The 15,327-nt window shown below is 43.0% G+C and overlaps 1 long non-coding RNA gene across 1 annotated transcript; it reads right to left on the bottom strand.

Annotated features, from left to right (window-relative positions):
• Nucleotides 1-3,720: 3,720 nt before the first annotated feature.
• LOC136856486 (uncharacterized) lies at nucleotides 3,721-13,721 on the bottom strand. Its single transcript, XR_010858358.1, has 3 exons — nucleotides 13,578-13,721; nucleotides 13,171-13,382; nucleotides 3,721-4,921 (listed from the first exon to the last, which is right to left on the bottom strand). It is a non-coding gene; the product is annotated as an uncharacterized lncRNA (long non-coding RNA).
• Between the last annotated feature and the right edge of the window lie 1,606 nt (nucleotides 13,722-15,327).

The raw sequence follows: 15,327 nt of genomic DNA, 5'->3' as shown, positions 1-15,327 counted from the left end.
CGCTGCCATAAATTTCCCACTTTAACAGACTTTGTAGTATATGAGACTTGGGTACCCGATAATCTAATTTCATCAGAGCCCCGATAATCTAATTTCATCAGAGCAATCGGTATATGGGTGTTTTATCTTGGTGCCGAGTTTTAACTTTCCCAGGCATATGCATAGAAACAGGGTTAACAATTTTGAGCCAATAAATGTAAACTGGCATTTTTTAGCACTACAGTAATTCTCCTTGAATTATGCGTGTAGTATGCACTTGTGCACACTTGCTCCAACTATCCAGAAATTATGCATAAACATTACATGTCACAAATAGCATACTATAAAACATAAGATTTAAAGGACCACATTACACCAATATTGTATCAAAAACTGATAAAGCAATTAACTTTTCCTTACCCATTAATGTACGTTTTAAAGCGATATAGGCACTAGATTAAAATCTTGCCACCACTTAAATTTGTAACCTTCAATAACTCCACATAGGGGTAGTGCCGTCAGTGCACAACATCATGTGGGGTGCACAAACATTACGAAGGTTCTTTGCAGTGTACCTTCGGACCCTAGCTGCAACCCCTTTAACTTTTACTGTACCTTTCATATTTTTTCTAACATCTTACTTTCCACACACTCCTAATTTGATTCATAGTGCAACTGAGGTTTTCCTCCTGTTTTACACCTTTAAAACTTTTACTGTCAATTTCCTTTTCGGCGCTGCATGACCTCATTGGCCCCAGAGCTTGGCCTATCCCCTAAATTCTATTTAAATTCAATTCTTCAAGAATTTGAAAAGTGCTTGAGAAGCTCTTTAAATGATTACTCTGAAAACCCATTTTTGTCAACAACAAATTTTCTGGTTAAAAATGATATGCAGCTGGTTATGTAGAACTGTTAGGTTCCTGTTCAATGAAGGCATTCAAAAGGAAATGATGCTGGTTAAGCAACCAAAGCTGCTGTCACTACCACCACCTAGATAGTTTTTGTTACCAAAGCTGCTGTTGTGAGGTTCAAGAAATGTCAGAAGTGAAAGACTGATTCTTTATTATTCTTGATAGGTTTATAATGCTGAAAGCGGATGGAAAGGTAGCGGGCGACCTGAGGCCCCCTGCTGCGTCCATGCAGTTGTTTGTTAACAGGCATAAGAAGACATATAATGCGTTACAGAACATGTAAAAGGAAGATATATATATCGGCGGAAAGGCCGTACAATGAGGATACATAAAGAATCTGAAATAATAAGTAACACACATGATGTGATTAATGTACATATGAAGGGCGAAACAAGAATGGAGAGGGGATTTGATGCCCTTACAAATACTCCCCCTGCAAGACAATAAATTAGAGGAGCAATTACTGGATGAAACAACAACCACGCAAATGCTGAGGCAGTTGGAGTGGGTGTGGGGTGGAACCGACATCTGGGGTTGGCTCATGTGTCCCCTAGGCTGCCCTGGACCCTGCTTTGGCGGGGTAGTGGGTGTGTCTGCACGGAGGTACTGAGGGGGAGCTCTGGGGAGCCTGCCTGCCTGCCTCGTGTACTTCGCTGTCCAACATGAATGCCGGCTTCAACCTGTCAATGGTGACCCAGTCTTCCTGCCCATGGATATCAAGGTGGTATGCCTTGGTGGCCTGCCTGATGACTCAGTGGGTCCACTGTAGGGCCTGGTAAAGGGCGGCCGACGGGCGTCCACCCTGACAAAGACGTAGGCACAGGAGTCTTAAGGCGGGTGGGCTGTAGGTGGTGGTTCTGTCATTGAAGGTCTTACGGCAGGGTGTGAACTTCTGTGCGAGTTCCTTCAACCTCGGGAGGGGGGTGTCTGCTCCATCAAGAATTCTCCGGGAACGGCCAGTGTCTCCCCGTAGACTTTCTCAGCAGGGGCGGCATCGTCATTTGCCTTCAGTGAGGTGCGGAGACCCAGCTGGACACAGGGGAGCTGTTCCTTCCACCTCTTGTCGGTGCAACGTGCAACGAGAGCTGTCTTATGAGAGCGGTGCGCCCTCTCGACCATGCTGTTCACTGAGGGGTTGTAGGCCGTTGTGCCGTATAGTGTTGTACCCATCTGGCGTGCCAAGGACAGAGCTCTAACAGGAAGGCTGGACCCCTGTCTGTAGTGATGCTGTCTGGTACTCCGAAACAGCTGATCCAACTGGAGAGGAGGGCCTCTGCACATGACGCTGTTGATGCCTCCTCCATGGGGGGTTTGCCTCGGACCACTGGGTGGAGTGGTTTATGATCGTCAGGAGGTATCTGGCTCCTCCTGACTGCAGAAGAGGCCCGACGACGTTGATGTGGATGTGGCTGAAGTGTTGATGAGGCTGGGGGAAGTCGCTGACCCTGGACTCTTTGTGCTGGGACGTTTTGCTTGCCGGGCATGGGATGCAGCTTCTTGCCCACGCCATGCCAGACGAACTTGTCAGTCATGAGGCGCTGTTGTGTGCAGAGGAGAGTTGTGTTTCAGTTTGCTGGGCACATCTTCCCACTTAAGAGCCATCCTGTAGTCTGGTCTAGGTCTGCTGCTTGTTTTTTTTCCAGGTCTTTGTAGTCGATGCTGAGATGAAGGAATTGATTTCTACTCTTGACAGGGCATCTGCTACTGGGTTCTTCCTGCCATGGATGTAGTTGATGGGGCACCTGAATTCAGAGATGGCGGTCAGGTGTTGCTGTTGCCTTGCTGACCACACAGCTCCTGGCTTTGCAAATGCGTGCACCAAGGGTTTGTGATCTGTTAGGATCGTGAATTCAGTCCCCTCCAGCAGGTACTTGAAGTGACTCATGGCCTGGTAGAGAGCCAGCAGCTCCTGTCGAAGACACTGTAGAGTGTCTCTGCTGGCAAAAACTTGTGGCTGAAGAAGGCCAAGGGTTGCGGGCACTGTTCACTAGTTGCTCGAGTACTGCGCTGGAGGCGATGTTGCTGCTGAGGGCAGCTGCGGGGTTGTGGTGAGTCAAGGTTGTGGCACTGTAGAGGGCTGCCTTTGTTTCTATGAATGCCTGCTGCTGCAGAGCCTCCCAGGGCAGTGTTTTTGGCTTGCCCTTCAGGATTGATATCGGGGTAGATAATGCGAGCGATGTCTGGGAGGAAACGTCTGTAGTTGTTTATCATCCCGAGAATCTCCTGAAGGACCTTGGTTTGTGGGTTCAAGAAATTCACTAGCTTTTACTTTAGAGGCTTAGAGGCCGTGGGGCACACTCCTGCCTGAGGAAGTTTAGTTTTTCTTTCCAGATACTGCATTTGTCGAACCTGACGACCAGGCCGCTGTCCTGCAGACGTTTCAGGACGGCGCGGACTAGGCTAAGGTGTTTCTCTGGGGGCTTGGAGAAGATGAGAAAGTCATCGCTGTATCACTGTAGCAGATGTAGAAAGGCAGATCCCCCAAGGTGGTGTCCCTCAGGTGCTGGAATGTAGCACCTACATTCGTGAGACCGAAGGTGGAATAGGAAAATGTATAAGTCCCGAAGCGCATGATGATGGTGGTCTTGGGGATGTGGTCGGGGTGCACAGGGACTTGGTAGTATGACTTCAGTAGGTTCATCTTGGAGAAAATCTTCACACCGTGGAGGGCGCTTGTCTAGTCTGGAATGTTAGGGAGAGGGTAGTGGTCTGGTGTTATCAGTAAATTCATGGTGTTATCAGTAAATTCAAGCGCCGATAGTCCCTGCAGGGCCTCCATGAACCATCTGACTTCATCACCCTGTGGAGGGACACGAGACGTCCAGGGTTTTATGCTTGTTTACAGATGCCCATCCGTTCCATCTCTGCAAAGGCATGTTTGGCATCTTGTAACTTTTGGGGGGACAGTCGTTGGAACTTGGCATGGGTTGGTGGGCCTGTCTTGGTGATAGGATGGAAGATGCTGTGCTTAGCTGAAGCCCCTGGTGGCTGGCATAGCTCTGGTTTGAATATGTCTGGGAACTGCTGTAGGAGGGATGTGTAGCCGTTGGGGGCTGTGGCGCAGATGGTGGGCATTCCAGGTCTGGTGGAGAGCTGACGGGAGTGGCAGGTTCCCGTGTCGAGGAGGCGTTGTCTTCCGACGTCGACCAGAAGTCCATGGTGCCCTAGGAAATCTGTGCCCAGAAGGGGGAACTTGACCTCCACAATGACTAAGGCCAGTGGTATCTGCAGCCCAGAATTGATATAGTCAAGGTCGCCGTGTCATACGTGCGGATGGGAGTTCCGTTTGCTGCTATGAGGGTGGGTGTTGAGTCAGTTATCTTTTCTAAATCTTCCTCGGATGGTGGGAAAACCGACTGCATTGCTCCCGTACCTACCAGCAGGCGCCGTTTCGAAATTTCATCTCGTGAAGAAGCCTGCTGGTCGGGGGGAGTTGGATTTCACAGCCACAGCCGTTACTTGTGGCTGCTTTTGTCGTTTTTTGTAAAGGAACAGGGTGGTCTGCAGTTCCTGACGTTGGTTCCGAATTTTCTATGGAAGAAGCACCACACCAGGTTTGACCATGTCCTGTGTTCCCTGGATGGTGACGTCTTCCTGTAAACGGCATTGATGTCTCCATCGCTGTTATCATTCTCCTCCGTCAGGCTGCAGGCTCCCTGGGTGGCGGCGTGTTTGGAGGCCTTGTGACCTCATGAATCTTCTGGGCAACATCAACTTAGGCATCAATGTCAAGGGCATCTGCATCTTTTATCTGGCCCCTAACTTCCTGCGTGAGGCACCAAAGGAAAATCACTCTTGTTAAATCTACCTTCCTCTTCCTCCTGTTTTCATCGTGGCCTGGCAGTGTTACCGACCCCCATAGTTCGTCCCAGGCTTCCCTGGGTGATGCTTCTCCGAGGGGCTGGGATAATAGGTCGAGTGCGTGCTGTGCTCTCTTGGTCACGGGCATGCTTAAACCATGCTTGTTACAGTTGTGAGAATGCTTGTAAGGCTTCTTCACTTTATTTTCATTGGAGTTCCAAGAACGAGGTCTGTAAAATGTTACATTCATTTAAATGGCAGCAAAATATAAATTCCCTATCGCCTAAATACATTCAATTTATAACATTGCAACTAATATCTTTTAATTACTGTAGCTAAATAAAAAATGTCAAAACCAAAAAACAAACATTAACAAGGTTTCTAATTAAATCACATATTGCTACATAAATGAAACCAGTGATACTAATTACATTAACAGCATGGGAGCAATAATATTACGACTGCTCAACTTGAATGGATGCAACACCTAAGATAAGTCGCAGTTAAACAGTCCAAGTCAATACACACCAACTCTTGTCCAGTCCACATGCCTAATAAATGCGAAAATTCATTGTAGATGAGGTCCGACCAATATGAACTGCTCCAAGGAAACACAGAAGCTAAAAACTAACTTTCAGGATGGCTTTCCTCAAACAATCATCAATTCGCCAAACTACAGCTTACAGCTATAGAAAATTTCCCGGAACCACAAACCATCAAGGCCCTTCAGGAGTTACTTGGGACTATAAAATACTACCGGCGCTTCATCCCAGATGTCGCCCACATCAGGTACCCCCTGACGTCAATCCTGAAGGGGAAACTGAAAACACTAACATGGCAAGCTCCACACCAGCAGGCATTCATCCAGACGAAAAGGGCCCTCTCCAGTGCCACCACCTTTACTCACCACAACCCTGCGCTGCCCTCAGATTGACAACGGATGCCAGCAACATCGCCTGCAGTGCAGTACTCAAGCAACTGGTGAACTGCATGCCCCAGCCCTTGGCCTTCTTCAGCTGCAAGTTTTTGCCAGCAGAGACCTGCTACAGCGCCTTCGACAGAGAGCTGCTGGCTATCTACCAGGCTGTGAGGCGCTCAAGTACCTGCTGGAGGGAACTGATTCACAATCCTAACAGACCACAAACCCTTGGTTCACGCATTTGGAACATGGGGATGTCTGGTCTGCAAGGCAACAGCAGCACCTGACCGCCATCTCCGAGTTCTGTTGCACTATCAACTACGTCCCTGGCAAGAAAAACCCAGTGGCCGACGCTCTGTCAAGAATAGAGATCAATTTCCTTCACCTCGGCATCGACTACAAAGACCTCGCGAGGGAACAAGCAGCGGATCCAGAGACGGCGGACTACAGGACAGCAGTGATGGCTCTCAAATGGGAAGACGTGCCCTTAGCAAACTCGGACAACTCTCCTCTGCGACACCAGCACAGGGCGCCCATGCCCCCTGGTGCCTGCATCGAGGAGAAAACAAGTGTTCCACATTGTCCACAGTCTCCCATCCATCGGGGCACACAACGGCATGCCTTATGACTAACAAGTTCGTCTGACACAGCATCAACAAGGACATCTGCCAGTGGGCAAGGAGCTGCATCCCATGCCAGACGAGCAAAACATCTTGGCACACTGAATCAGGGATTGGCGATTTTCCCCAGCCTCGTTGTGGTTCGGCCACGTCCACATCGACGTCGTCGGGCCCCTTCCGCAGATGGGGGGAGTCAGATGCCTCCTGATGATCATAGACCGCTCCACCCCCTGGCCCAAAGCAACCCCCATGGATGAAGCATCAACATCATCATGTGCAGAGAACCTCTCCAGTTGGATCAGCCGTTTCAGAGTGCCAGACAGCATCACTACGGACAGGGGACCTGCCTTCCTGTCAGAACTCCAGGTCTCCTTGGCATGCCTGATGGGTACAACTCACACAGCACAACGGCATACAACCCTGAGAGGGTGCACCACTCGCTTAAAGCAACTCTCATTGCATGCTGCACTGACGAGAGGTGGAAGGAACAGCTGCTCTGGGTCCTGCTGGGTCTCAGCACCGCACCGAAAGCAAATGGCGACACTTCCCCTGCTGAGAAAGTCTACGGGGAAACACTGACCGTACCCGGAGAATTCCCGACACCCCCCTCCCGAGGTTGAGGGAACTCGCACAGAGGTTCGCGCCCTGCCACAAGACTTCACCGACAGAACCATCACATCACCTACAGCCCACCAGCCTTACACTCCTGTGCTTATGTCTTTGTCAGGGTGGACGCTCACCACCTGCCCTTAAACAGGCCCTACAGGGGGCACCACCGAATCATCAGGCAGGTCAGCAAAGCATTCCTCCTCGACATCCACGGGCGGGAGGACTGGATCACCATCGACAGACTGAAACCCGCATTCCTGTTAGACAGCGAAGTTTGCGAAGAAGTAGGTAGGCGCCCCAGTGTTCCCTGCAACTCCTGCCTGAGGCGCGCCTGCTTTCCCCAAAGCGGGGCCCGAGACGGCCCAGAAAACGCATCCAGCCGTCCCCAGGTGTCAGCTCCACCCCACGCCCACAGTTCTCCAGAAGCAGGGGCCCACTCCGACTGCCTCAGCGCCTCCATGATTAATGTTGATTCATCCAATAATTGCTCCACTAATTATTGTCTTGGTGGGGGTATTTTTAAGAGTGACAAATCGTGCCTCTTTCCTTGTGTTTCTCTTTTCAGATGTACATTAATTACGTCATGTATTTTACCTGTCTTTATTTCCGATTCTTTGTGTACCTCATCTTATGCTGATATGTCTATCTACCTTTTATATGCCATGTAACAAATGTTGTATGTATTTTTGTGCTTGCCAGAAAACACAAATCGTGTATGGACGCAGCAGGAGGCCTTGGGTTGCCGGCTACCTTTCCGTCCGCTTTTTGTCTTATAAACATCTGTCGAAAATAATAAAGAATCAGTCTTTCACTCCTGACTTTTCTTGAAGCCTCACAGTAGTAGTTGCAAAGGCATCAATCAATCAGTGCACTGTGCACTTTCACAGCCAAGCAAGCTGCAGTTAATGCTAACCTGGGATTAGAAACTGCCTTAAGGGGGGCAACTCGTGCTTTTCCCTATAGAAAATGACAAGAAACTACCTCACCAGTGTTAATATAATGAGGAGCAACTACAACAGTCTTGTAAACTTGTCACTAAATGAGTGAAGCTCAGTTTCACCCATACTGTCAACAGAATCAAAGATATTCCTGTCAAGTATCACATTAAACAAACCCTTGGTTTTTACCAAACCACAATGATAGCTGTTGAATCAAATCGACAGGTAATATCTCATCCCAGGATAACCTTTGGCAACATGCATCCTGTAATGACTTCCCAAAGAACAAATGGGGCAGCCATTCCTAAAGGAGTATACAAAGAACCAATGAACTCCGGTACTGCTCTCTTAGTTTGGGGAATACTGCCAAGAGCAAACAAACTTATACCTGTCCCAATCAAGATCCCATTCTAATCCTAATACTTTATGAGAATGGAGAGGAGTTCCATCATTCATTGCAGAAAGGATATCATCATCAGCTGAATTACATGGTAGGCCATCAAGTAAAATTTGATTAGTACTGAAACTTTGAGATTGAATCCACCCTTGGCACATAAGTATTTAGTCTTTCTTGCTCCTTGTGCCAAACTTATCTCATTTGATGCCTTTGAGCAGTCATCAACACAAAAATGGTCAAAGATCCCATCAATTACTGTCCGGTCATATCTATCTTAATTGTCAGTATCATTTTGTCTCGGTGCATAACTAGCAACATTAGATGAAGTGGCTCCAAATAGGTGAACTGCCATTCAATAAGTTACAGGTTGGCTAAATGTAGTCCCATCTTCCCACCAAAGAAATCGAAGGTAGTCTCTGTTCTCAATAGGAACACACACCTGATAAAACATTTGTGCAATATCAGCCATATATGCAAATTTTCCCAACTGAACCAAACTAAAACTTCCAATAAACTTGTCATTTCAGGTTCAGAAACCAACTGGTCGTTGAGGTACAACTATGCTTTTAAATGATACATGATTGCATAGGATTTCGTGAAAAATTCACGAACTTGCAACCTAACAAGCTCCATTTTTCTCTTATTTCAATGCAAAAACGCAATTATTTCATAAAATAAAGCTATAATAAGTTTCATGAAATTGAAATCTGTTTCAAAACTAACAAAATATCACGTGTAGCCAAATTTCGGAAAAAGTTACGAAACATTTTCAAAACTTTCACTCATCGCCGATGCGTTCGATAAAAAAAGTCATCAAACCTCAATTCAAATGTTAAAATAAAAAAAATTAAAAATCAGTCATAACAATATTGCTTTCATGGAACCATAAATTTTGAAATAGTCCTATTTGATTCTTTTACGCCTCAACGCTGAAAAAATGTAAGTAAATACAAAAAGTATTACTGTACCTAGAACACATCCACCGATATCAACAGTCTGGTGGGAGAAGCCTGTGTAACGCAACGATTAGAGTGGTGTCAGCATAAACCACCGGGCACTACAAGTCTAAATGATTAGTAACAAAAAATTATCTTGACATGTATTTTATATTAACATATTTGGATTTTCACAAAAATAAAATGGTTATATTTGTTAACTTCAAAAATTATGGATGACGAGGAACTATTCGTTTATGCAATTATTCTTTTGTTAAAGCCAAGATTTTGTTCCTGGTACTATTAGTTATCAGATTTCTTTACCTACTATAAATACATTACACTTAGCATTCACATCTCTATTAATTTCTGGCCAGAAAGCATATGAAGTTATCTGCATATTCTTACACTTCAAGTAACCATATGAATGAATAAATTATACAACAAAAAGCGAGCAGAGGGACGTAAGAAAATATTTAAAGCCAGTTAAAAAACAAGTATTTCAAGGGCCTTGGTATTAATACGAATTGATATTACGATTGATAGCCATTTTCTCCATATAATTTAAATTGTCATCTTTTTGCTTCAAAGGACAGATAATCTCTGCCAATAAATAATTTAGTAACATTACATCTCAAGAAGGCTTCGATTATTTTTTTAGGCCTATAAATCATCTCGCAACATAAAGTCAGCTTGAACACAGCCTTAAACTTCAACATTCAAAGAAAATTTTGTAATTCATATTCCCATTTTGAAAATTGGTCATGACTGTTGTACTTATTAGGTCTACTATTATAATGCTGCCGAAGTAGTTACGTTGACCAGTCCGGGGAGCATGTAACAGCACTCTGACATTGACAGCAACGTTAACTGTATCATACCGTGCTTTGAGCTAAGCAACGTAAAAAAAAAAAACAGTTCAGATCACAAAGATTACGAATTATTTCAATGCATAAAAGGGATAATATTTCTATAACCATACGGAAAATAGTGTTAGCTGTGAATTCGCAAACTTGTCGACATGTATGACATTGGAAATGAAAAAAAAAAAGTTTAACTATTTGGCAACATGTTGAGTCTGAGGCTTAATACAAAAAGAATCATGCCACCTCAGATATGAGCATGACTGTACCGTGAACCTTTGCTGCATAATCAAACAACAAACATCTCTTTTGATTTTGGGGATGAAAGACTTCAAAATGGAGTATGTACTAACAGTTATTATTGTCTGCTGGGTTTGAAACTTTCTGCATATCCTAAATTTAACATATGAGATAAACTTAATAGTATATTTCTGTTTAAACTGTACATTTTTTTCTTATTTGTTTTTCAAAATAAGTAGTTTTCTGTAAGCCAACATTTCACTGCTTGGGAAGTTTATTTTGTCATCTTCAAAAGGAAGTGAAATTTCATAATGTCCATTTGGGAGGAGCTTGCAACTATAACTTTATTAACCATTTCCTGTCCTCAGTTGAGTAACCAACTCTTGTGCAGTTCAAGTCTTTGAAGTATCTATCATACATGTCAATCAGAATTTCATCCAAGTCATGTTTTGCAACGTTCACTCTATTGACCGACAAACCAAGTTTTTTGCTAGGTAGCCAAAATACATACCATCCAAGGATAGTACATACGGCATAAGGTCCATTCTTTACACTAAAATGAATTACCTCCCAAGGTTCCATTATTGTCGAAATGTCATTTTCTATCATTATCTCAACTTCAGGGTCCAAGCGAGGTAATTCCATATTTGAGAGGCGTGGCCATAATTCCATATTTGAGAGGCGTGGCCAGTCCTAAGTTCATTTTTGACAATTATGCCCCGAGTACTTGCTGTAACTTGCAGGAATTTGATTTACTACATAACTGGTCGTAAGCTTTACAAAATTATTTTGATCCAAGTCACTTGATGCCAGGTCATTAACAACAACTGTCGAAAACCTTATCCTGTTGTCGAAGAAAAGCCACATCAAGTTTGAGTCTTTTCTAATAATCAAGTTTATACCAAGCCCTCTACATGAGCTTTCAGCACAGAATGTAGCAGAGCTACCAGAGTCAAGAAATGCATAAGTTGCCACAGACTTCCCATTTTGCAAATGCACTCTGACTGGAATGATATTCATTCTAACACAGTTGCATGACTGGAATAATGTATTTGAAGTTACACTCACCTCTGAATTATTTGTTAAAAGGCTGGGAACATCAGGTTCTCTGTGCATCAGGGTATTGTGATTTCTACCAATAACTTAACAAGTTCACTTATGCGAGCAGACTTGAGCAGTGTCTCAAAGCTACTATGAAACAGTTTTCTGCCTTTAATAATCTCAAATCTTTCAGTGTAACTTATATCCATTAGTTTCTTGCAGTTTCCATAAAATGGTTGTCTCCACAGTAACAACATTTGACACTTCATATCTGTAACAGCAGCAGCATTACAAGACATGTGTCCCTCGTCTTGCTTTCTTGATGCACCTTATCAGTATTCTGTCCTTTGCTGAATCGATCACGGCCATTAGAGGTATAGTTTGCCACTTCAGCCTCTTCCTCTACAAAGGAAACCAAATCTGTAAAACTTGCTCTGCCCTAAGTTATCCAAAGGGAGTGAACTCTACGACGCCAACGTTCCTTAATGTAATAGGGCAGCTTCCTAACAATCTCTCGTATTTTTTTTTTTTTTTTTTTTTTGAGTGTTCTGCTCAGCTGTCCCATCATCAGCATTTTATACAGCATTTTTGCAGTTTAACAAAATGGCAAAATCATCCATGCCTTTTACAAGACGTCTGGCTTCCTTGCACCCTTCATTATTAGACAACATAAGAATTTACTATATGTAATGGTTTACCTTAATATTGGCTTAATACAATTCATCGCCATCGTAAGTCAGTTTGGAAGAAATAATACTGTCAAATGATTTCATAAATGTCTGGAACTGAGTATAGTCACCACTAAACTAATTAATTTCATTCTTAGGCACTAATGATTTCATATTAAATGAAACCAATGTCTTCAAAAGATCTTGATAGTTGTCTTTGAAAGCGCTACTCGTATCTTTGAGCCTATTCCCTTTTCCTGGATCAGCATTTTCATCTACTGGATTGTTATTAGCGCCAAAGTTTTTACAAACTTCCTCTTTGGCTGTCAACTCAGCAAGTTTCGAGTTTATTTTCATATTTTCTTCTTCTTGCCGAACTTTCTTTTTTCCAATTAAATTCTTTTGTTTCTCCATTGACCACTTCTTGCGCGCTTCAAGGGCTGCTTTATGTACTTCAACTTTAAGCTTTTCACTTAACACTGAAGAATTAGTGGCTGAACTTACAATTGAACTTGACTTTCTTGATCTGTGCAACACAAGAGACTTATTTACCTGCGAGACACTATCCTCAGGGCCCATGACATCATCCTGCTTGCATTTTTCTTATTCTATTAGCTTTGCTTTGGCGAACTCTGTAGGGTCCAAACCGCTTTCCATTACAGTCTGTTAACCTCTGACGTAATTCAGCCCTTAAGTCTGTTGTACGAAGCTGTCTTTCTCGAAGGAGATCTTTCAGCTGCTCAATCTTTAGCTTATCCATTTTAACTCAAATATCGAGTACTAAACAATACTTACTTAGTTGACCAACAGTCTTGCCAACAAGCGTTAAGTAGTCGTCAATTTTCCTTAACGATACTCTTTAGTATGATAAACAGGCTTGTAAAATTTATCTATGTTTGAGTTTACATGAAACAATATACCATAAGGCCGTATAAAGGGCAGCACAAAAGACCGTACTCAAAAGTTGGAAATACCTGTAAACATTTATATTCCCGTCATTTATATGAATACTACGGTACTAAACGTATTTACATAACTCACTAAACATTCAGTCAATTCGAAATTCACATTTCCTCAAGGTTTGTTCAGCACTGGTCCAGTTTTCATCTACATACATACATTCAATGAAAAACAAGCTCGGAACACCCAAAGCATTATTATCCTACGATACACGAAACACTATGATAAATCATAAAGTTTCAACAGTGGTTAAACTAACGTCTGCTGCTTAGCCTGAATCATAACTTACCCTAGATCATTTAGTAACTGGAAAGATAATTACACATCACGTCGTCAGTATACAGTTCCTGTAGTTTGCACAGTAGAGAAGCTGTCTTCGTAGTCGCCGCCTCACCCCTCATTGTGAGACTGTTCCTGTTGCCGCATGCATGTTACAGTGGGTGAGATCGAGTGCGCTCTTGAGGCTTCTTTATTTTCATAGGGGTTCCGAGAACGAGGTCTCTGTAAAAGGTTACATTCATTTAAATGACAGCAAAATAACAATTGCCTATCACCTAAATACATTTAATTTATAAGATTGCAAATAATACCTTTTAATTACTGTAGATAACAAATTTGTCACAACCGTAAACATAAGCATTAACAGGGTTTCTAATTAAATCACATATTGCTACAAATGAAATCAGTGATACTAACCGCAATGTGTATGGGTCCACTTAAATATCTAACAGCATGGGGGCAATAATATTACGACTGCTCAAGCAAATGGATGCAACACTTCTTACGATAAGTCTCAGCTATGCAGTCCAAGTCGATGCACGCCAACGCTCGTCCAGTCCATATGTCTAATAAATGCAAAAGTCCATTGTAGATGAGGTCCGACCAATACGTCTTGTGAACTGCTCCAAGGCAATACAGTTACTGAACTTACTTAAGGAGGACGGCTTCCTCAAACAACCATCAGTTCGTCAAACTACAGCTTCTTGAATCTGGCAATTACCTACCAACCTATTCCTGAGAAACTGCGCTGTGTAGTCGAGCCAAGAAGCCTCAAAATTATGAATAAAATATAAAATGCATACGGCATTTACACCCTCCCCCTTGTTGCTTCTGGGAACAACCACCACCAGTCAAATATTTACCCGAATTACAGCAAAAACATATTTTCACTTTAAGGGTGAAGATTCAAATGCATTGAAAAGAAACACAAACTATTGCCAGGGTCAATCCTAAACCTACCTCCAATGTACAATTAAAAGTAATAAATGTTCACTTGGCATTTATTCTAATACAATATGCCTCTGCAAAGTAAATTGAGCATTCTTACACAAAATCTGAACACTCACAAACATACAATAGTAGGTTTAAACAAAATTTGAAAATTTTACCGTCATAAAATTACAAGTCATAAATGCAACATTACAAAGTACATAATTTATGCTACCATACATAAAGCTGATAACTTTTCAAACTTCTCAGCGGTCATCACGCACTAATATCATTTAGTGACAGCATGAACTATTTCGCGACCTTCACACCTCAATATGGCACTTCGAATGAGAACATCATTTGAAGTATGAACATTTACGACTAAAGCAAGTGGCCACCTATTTCGTGGCTGCATTTCGTCCTTCAGCAGAACCACGTCACTAACTGCTAAATTTCGCCTAGTTTTTGTCCATTTGTATCTATTATGTAAATTAGTCAAATACTCTCTAGTCCACTAAGACCAAAACAAATCAGCAAGATACTGCACACGTCTCGATCTTACATGATCATTGTCTGAAAAAGAACCTATTTTTGATGGTCATCGTTTCAATGTGAGCAATAAATTTGGAGACAAAGGCAATGGGTCAGTGACATTACTGGGAAATGTAGTCAAGGGTCTGCTAATTAATAGTCGCCTCAATTTCACAAAGTTTGTGTAGGCAGTCATCTCTAAGGACCTGTTGATCTAAAGCCAATACCTTCCTCCTTACAGTTCTTATTTACTGCTTCCAGGCACCACCAAAATGGATTAAAAAACCAGCCACCTGCCGAACTAGTAGAGCACTGACAATGGCTGTTTGATTGAGAGACTTCAGGGAATTTTGAAGTTCCCTTGCTACTCCTGTTAAATTGGTACCTCTATCACCATTACCTGAACTGCTCCTCTCCTTGCTAAAAATCGTCACAGTCCATTAGTAAATGCAGATGTAGTCAAGTCATCTATAACTTCTAAATGCACAGCTCTAGTTGCAAAACTAGATAAAAAGAAGAACATATCTTTCCATTTGAGAATAACCACGCTTCACAAAATAAGGACCAAAGCAATCTAGGCCAGTATTGCCAAATGGAGGGTCATAACTAGCAACATCGTCTTCGGTAAATCAGCCATGCATTGGTCAAGGTCTTGACCTTGAACCTTATGGCACGTTACAGTGTCCTTCAGGACATGTCTTAAAGT

This window comes from Macrobrachium rosenbergii, chromosome 36 (genome assembly GCF_040412425.1).
Source record: "Macrobrachium rosenbergii isolate ZJJX-2024 chromosome 36, ASM4041242v1, whole genome shotgun sequence".
NCBI classification, from domain to species: domain Eukaryota; kingdom Metazoa; phylum Arthropoda; class Malacostraca; order Decapoda; family Palaemonidae; genus Macrobrachium; species Macrobrachium rosenbergii.
This window is presented reverse-complemented; position numbering and strand designations above follow the sequence as displayed.